At 55.7% G+C, this 7,106-nt stretch overlaps 2 pseudogenes; both read right to left on the bottom strand.

Moving 5' to 3' along the window:
- Positions 1–310: 310 nt before the first annotated feature.
- Positions 311–3,407, bottom strand: LOC136136874 (dipeptidase 2-like; annotated as a pseudogene).
- A 78-nt stretch (positions 3,408–3,485) lies between these two features.
- LOC136136872 (DPEP2 neighbor protein-like) lies at positions 3,486–6,742 on the bottom strand (annotated as a pseudogene).
- Positions 6,743–7,106: the final 364 nt, after the last annotated feature.

Genomic DNA, 7,106 nt, shown 5'->3' with positions numbered 1-7,106 from the left:
AGACAGCCATCAGCAAGCCAGGAAGATTGTTCTCACCACAAACAAATTCTTATGGTATTCAATACCTTAACCTTGGACTTCCACCCTCCAGAACTGTGAGAAAATAAATTTCTTCTGTTTAAGTCATTCAGTCTATAGTGTTTCACTATAACAGCCCAACCAGACTAATACAGACCTTCACGTACACTGCAGTATACAGAAGCTAAACAATGATTGTGAGTCAGAGATTGCATCTTGAACAGAAGTGTAATGACACTTGTGGTACTCACAACTTCACGAATTTTGTCAGAAAGATGGGAAAAAAAGTCAGTCAAACAACAGTTCTGATAGTGGATATTTTCTTTCTGTTTCTGACATAAAGCAGTGTGTGACAGCCTCCCTGATACCCATCAGTATCGCAGTTTTGATTCTGTGGCTCCAGTTCTACATGGCACCAAGGTTTTGTGTACTGTCCATTATTGGGTTTTTGGGGCCTGTACCTATTGTCAACAAGTGGGTCAAACCACTGGGGCTCTTCTGAAGTCCTCCCCAAATTTGGACCCAGCTTCAGCTCCAAATCAGAGTTTTCAGAGAGCCCAGGGTGAGGCTCACCTGCCACAGTAGACATGTTGGCTAACGGGTTGCATTGCAGCACCCGCACGGACAAGGACAGCATCACAATGCCACCGTTCTTCTTCTGCAGGGGCAAACCAGTGGACCGTCAGCTTGGCCCCCAGCACAGCCACCTGCCTGTTCACTCTCTCGGCCCCTGTGAGGAAGGTGTTCAGCCCTGGGTTTGAGGTCAGAGTCTTCTCTTTGGATTCGTGTGAATGGAGGAGCCGCAGCCCTGGTCTGGGTGGTGTCTTGGCCCTGGGTTTCCGGGTTTGGAGGAGTATCTTACCACCTAGACCCCCACCTAGGGCTCAAGGGTTCAGGGGCTGTGGACCATGGGTTTTGGGGGCAGAAGATATTTAACCTGGGGTTTGAGGAAATTGAGGGAGAAGAGGCTCAGGTTCAAGGGCTCCTGGTTTGAATCTCTTGCTTTAGCTTTGAGGGCCAGGGCAGTCTCTCACCAGAAGCTGCAGGATATCATCAGGAACATTCTGAGTGTTCTTGCACATACCCCGGGCAGCTGAGTGGGAGAAGATGACAGGTGCCTGTGACACTTCTAGGGCTCACTGTGTTACAGCATCTGAGACATTGGACAAGTCCACCATCATGCCCAGGCGGTACATTTCTGCCACCACCTTCTGCAGGGACAGGATGCGGAGAGGGCATCAGGGCTGCATTTATCTTGTGTGCATTTATCTGTAGGAAACAGGCGGGGCTGTACATTCATGTGGGGCAGGGTATGGAACCCGGGTCCTTACCTCGCCAAAGCCGGTCAGCCGACTGACATTGCTGTAGAAGGGGCGGATACCCTTTGCTGAGCTCTGCGTCCTGCAGGATGCCCAGGAGGCAGTCTGACTGGTGGCTGTGACTTGGCTACAAGAGCCTAGAAAGAGGTTCTGTCGAACCGTCTACACCTGCAACTACCTGGTGCAAGAGAAGGGACCCAAACTGGGTTGTGCCTGGCAGTAGCAGGGCCCTTCTGGGGATTCAGTCTTGTTCTGCAAACCTCCATTACCCTCCCCACCCCAGGTTCATGGCCGGATCCCAGGGGTAAACTTGCTTTGGGCCCCAGCGTGATCTTGGGCAGATCCCTGCCTCACTGGGCCCTTACCTCCTGCACTGTGCTCACCAGGGCATGTTGCAGGTGTGGGTGAGTGTCACGTAGCGCACACCCAGCGCCTAGAAGGTACGCAAGATGGAGAGGCTACTGTCCGGTGAGTGGCCGCCCTCCACACCAATGAGGCAAGCCAACTTCCAGGCATTGTGGAGAGCTGGGGGCAGGTAGGTCAGATGATCATTTTCAGAGGCAGGGGAAGCTTACTGAAGTCCCTAACACCTACCACCACCAGTCTGTTACTTTTTTGGTTTGTTTTTTGGCCGTGCCACACAGCATGAGGGCTCTTAGTTCCCCCACCGGGGATCAAACCCGAGCCCCCTGCAGTGGAAGCGTGGAGTCTTAACCTCTGGATTACCAGGGAAGTCCCCCTTCTACCTTTAACTGAGGTCACAAGCTCCAGCCCAGAATAGGAGGCACACATGAGGCGGATGAGGTGAATTTGCTCCAGGGTGAGGCGCACAGCATCCCGTTCGTGGGTCTGGCATGGGACGTAGGCTGACCAGAACTGAGGGAAGGCCAGGACTTAGTTTGGGCTTTGGAACTCCTTGGGCTTCTCATAGTCTCCTCAGCTGGCACAGCACTCACTGTGCCCAGAAGTCACATGTAAGGCGTTGCTTTTTCTGTGGTACTTGGATGCCCGTCAGGTTGGCTCACTGTGACCCCTGTAGCCCCCAGCATCCATGGCATGGCACTTTCTAGGTCACTATGGTAACTTAATTCCAATGTGACTAACCTGTGGTCTCTGAGGCCCCCAAAGGGCCCCACATTCCCCAGCAGCCACGGTGGTGCCTTGTGTGTCCCTTTGGTACCTGGGCACCTCCGAGGCCATCGTTCAGCCTGTTCAAGCTGGTCTGGCCATGGCTGAAATTGTGCAGATTTTACCACAGCCCGTTGTGGTAAAACTGCCTCAGGACCAGGGGCATCTCGATGTGGCTGGAGGGAGGTCAAGGCAAATGGGTGGGCTCCTTAGGTCTTGGGATCAGGCAGGACACAATGCCTGGCCTGGGCCAGCCTGGGGGTCCCCACCTCACACTGTCACACAGACTATACTAGGAGCAGCTGCGGCCTGGGCTGAGGGGTTCCCACCAGGGAGGGGATGACAGAGAAGGGGAAGGGCATCTGTAGATGATGGACAGGACATCCAGGGGTGGTGTGAGGGAGCCTCCCCACTAGCTCTGCATGCTCCGGACCTCCTCCTCTGCCCAGGGCCAGGCTAGGCCCCCACCGGCCCCCAGCAGCCCTCACACAGTGCAGCCACCCGTCCACAAGCGGGAAGTCCCGCATCAGGGCCCGCGTGGGCTCCCGCGGACTTGGGGTGCTGGAGGTGCCCGGCGTGGTCTGCATGGGTTACCGGCCGCAGCAGCAGACCCAGCAGGAGCAGCAGACACAGCAGAGGCCGCTGGCTGAGTGTGCGGGGACCTTCCCCGGGCCGCAAGCTGCGCAGGGCCAGGCAGGCGGGACTGAGAGGGGCGGGCGATGGGGTTCTGCCCGTGGACTCAGGCCACCCAGCGGCGCGGCCTCGCGAGGGGGGCGGGGTGAGGGAGGGGATACAGAGGCACAGGACCCAGCGACCCGTGTGCGGAGAGCCTCGATCCGCGAAGCCCGGCAGCCACAGGGCGGCACTGCCCTCCCGCCCCCTGCTCAGAGGCAGCTCCCGCGGGCCAAGCTGGCCTCTGCTGACAGCCCACTCACCTCCCATCGCGGGTTCCCTCCGCCCCCGCCCCTCTTCCCACTCCCACAGCTCCGAGGCGGCGCCCTAGGTTGCTCTCCCCCACCTCTAACTTTCCTGTTCAAGCTGGGGTGCTTCTCTCAGAGGGCCACCTTCAGCCCGAGGCCTCCCGGGAGCACACCTCGTCCCCATCTGCCTGCAGCCGGCCCCGCCCACCCCGAGGGCTGCGTGCGAGTGTCTCTGTGGCCACAAGTGCTCTGGGCTCCCGGTTTCCCGGTACTGGACCATGGGGGCTGGTGTGGGGGAAGAGATAGTTTCTGGAAATGGGAGGGGGGTAACGTTGTGAGCTCTCGATTCAGGAAGGGGCCCTCTGCCCCCGACCTTCTCTCTCCACCTACTTGACTCCCCAACCTGCATGACCATTCTCTGGGCACCTGGGAACCAGCACCTGGGAACTATCAGGAACCTCCCCCACTTCTGTCACCCAGCCTCAGGAAAGAGCGCCCTCAGGAGTCACTACACCTCCCCAGGGCCTGAATAGAGGGACTTCTGGGATGTGAACTGAACAACCTTCTGAGGAGAGTCAGCGCCCTTTTACTCAACAGAGCAGGAACCCGGTCAGCAGGCTCCTTGAGTGGAAGGAAATGAAGTCGTTTCCATGGCAGCAGAGCCCCCACCGCAGCAACCTTCCTCCCAGAGCTGCTGGCTTACCTTTTGGCCAGGATCCCTTCTACCTCAGCGTGGAAGGCCCGGCCTTGTGGAGAACTATAGGTTCTGAGGAAAACCTGGCACCTGGGTTCTGCTGCTACACTTGCCTTATCTCGTGGCCCTTGTGGCTCTAGCTTTCCCAGAAACCTCAAGTGCTAAGTGCCTGTGCTTGCTCAGAGGCCGCACGCCATTCCCCATTTCCAGCCTCAGGCCCTCCCCCAGCTGCCTCCTCTAGGGACACCCTCCCCCCAACACACACACACACACACACACACACACACACGCACGCACACACTGGGGATGTGCCTTCTCACAGAAGCTCAACCACTGAGATGCTTTAGGGGCTGTGCCCAAACTCCTTCATCCCCAGCCTCTCAAGTTTTGCTCTGATCCTTGGCACCCCCTGGAGCTGTTCCACCTTCGGAACCTTTCCCGGGTGGCAGGAGTGCCTAGCACAGGGGTAGTGACCTAAGTCTGAGCACTGGTGACCCTAGAAATCTGTTACACAAAAACATTTTATTGAGCAGTAAGGGACCCCACTGGGGACAGAAAGGGCTGGCAATAAAGGAGCATGTGAACCTCGGGGCAGGGTGCGTGTTGCTTGACTCTCCATCCTGTTCCTGCTTCAGGGAGCTGGCCTTCCTGGGTCTCTCTATCCTGCCTCCTGACACCCCAGGCAGGAGGCTCTTTGGGAAGCCAGAGATTGCTGCTTTCCATTTCAAAAATCCCAGCTCCCCCCTGGTTTGTGGTGGTGGCCGCTGACAATGGCTCAGGGCAGGAGCCCATGTGGTAGACTGCTAAGGCTTCTCTGCACCCTGTCTCTGCTCCTGCATCCTCCTTGGCTCACAGAGCGTAGACTTTGCTTACTTCAGCTCACAAAGGGGACCCTGAGGATTGAGCAGAGGAATGTCAGGTTTTCTTCCAGGCCAGTTTCAGCCCTGGGATGTTCAGGGCAGGCTCTCATTACAAACCTCAGTTTCTGAGGCTCCTTGCTTATGGCCGTTTAGTGTAGAAGGAGGCTCCTGGCTGGGGAAGGCTCAGACAGAATGACGTAGGTTCTAATCTGTGGCAGTGGGCAGTGGGGGGGTGGGTGGGTCACTGCAGGAAGAGGCATCCGCTGCCTTAGGCATTTAAACCATTGCCTTCTCTTCAGGATGGCTCACCTGCAAGATTCTGTGGGGTCCAACTCCTGGCACCATGTTACAATCGCCGGATTTTGGGTCTGGAGCAACCCAGGTCTTCGTCCGGCATTTCCAGAGCGTGCTTTCTCTTGGGAGCATGTCTGGGGACTGGCGTCTCTGCTTCCACCTTTGCTGGCATGGCCAAAGGAACATCCCCGTAGGCCCGGTAGCCACCAACCAGGCAGAGGTCTCCCCACGCCGGCCCAACTGCGTTTCTCCACACCCTCGGGAGAGGACATAGTAGTGACCAGGTGTAGGAGGAGAAACGGGAGCCACTGCTGCTGCAAAGAAAATCAGAACTGATCAGTCACTTCTGCTGTGCACAGTCTCCTGCCAGAACTTCCCTCTCTCATGTCTCTCCCAGTTTCTGGCTGAAGACCTTTAATCTACTTGACATCCAAAACACAGCCTTGGCCCATCACCTCTATTGGTCCCAAGAGAAGGGACACTGGCTGCAAAAGCAATCCCTAGAGCCTAGGGTTGCAGCACATGAGGAAGTCTCTTCACCGTTTCCAGGGAAAACAGTAGAACCCGAAAGTAATGGCAATCATGATCCTCTCCATCTCTCCTTCCACAACAGAGAAAACATTTCTTGCAGTCTGTCACTTCTGAGGCTTTCATGGAAGTGTCTTTCAAGTTTTGGAAAAAAATAACCTAATATAAATTGGTTAAGAACCCCGCCCACCTTGGCAACCCCTCTTTGGCCCCCATTTATACTGCCTGTTTCAACCACACTGAACTCTAGCCCTCTGATACTTTTATGTAGATCAGAACAAGGCTAAATACTGAGGCAGAGTGATCAGGAGACTCAGAACCGGGTTCTGGGTACCAAGTCTAGGCTCACATCAACCAGCCTCCTGGGACACCATCTCCTCAGCCCTCCAGTCTCATTAGCACTTCATCACCCCGCTTCGTTCTTTCGGTCTTCCCATCAATATGGCACCACCCTCTCCCCTAGTACTCAGCAACTCAGTATAGGATGTGTCTGAGGGGACCGATATAGATGTCTACGTGATAGCACAGAAGTGCCTGGGTTTGAAGGTGCGGTTCAAGAGTGGCCCTCTTCCTCAAACTGCTGCATGTACCATTGCCAAGAAAAATGCACTTGTCTTTTACTAAGAGGCCAATCTGGAAAGGGTCTGAATGGAAGCATCCTGTAGCCCAAAGGGGAAGGCTACATTTGTAAAGCTCAGAACTGTCCTGCACACTTGTCCAGGGATGACCTTTCACTTGTCCTCAGCAGTGAGCACTGTGGGTCATTGAAGGTTTCCCAGGTCACTGTTACTACCTACATCTGCGTAAGTGCTCAGGTGTACGTAGTTGGCAAGCCCCGCAGGAACATGTGTCAGCCAGGGGAGGTGGTGTGTACACCATACCTCCTGTAGAGATGCCCGATCTGGGTGTACCTGCTGCACTGCCCCCCCCGCAGGGAACAGAGCACAGGTTAGAGTACACATACATTATCTGGTCACACATTCTTTCTCAGACAACCAAAGAGATTGGTATCTGGTGGAGAACTGGTAGAGAAGTTTCTCTGAGAGCAGCACATGTCCATAGTTACACTGCCATGGAAACTGTGAGAAAGCCTGTGAGGGCACCACTACCCAGTGAGGTCATATATGGAACCTTTGATTTGAGGGGTAGGCTTCAGGAGGAGGGACAGTTTTGTGGAGAAGAACAGGGTGGAGGCAGTGATACTCTGCCTGGTCCCTCACCCCTGGGCCTCCCCACCCATGCCCTAGTCTAGTAGACATCCCATGTGAGGCGTGCCGTGGGCTGGCACAGCCCCAGGGGCCACAGGAGGGCAAGAGAGACCGACATTCTGAGATTGGCTTGAGAG

The sequence above is a fragment of the Phocoena phocoena genome, chromosome 17 (assembly GCF_963924675.1).
Source record: "Phocoena phocoena chromosome 17, mPhoPho1.1, whole genome shotgun sequence".
Lineage (NCBI taxonomy): Eukaryota > Metazoa > Chordata > Mammalia > Artiodactyla > Phocoenidae > Phocoena > Phocoena phocoena.
This window is presented reverse-complemented; position numbering and strand designations above follow the sequence as displayed.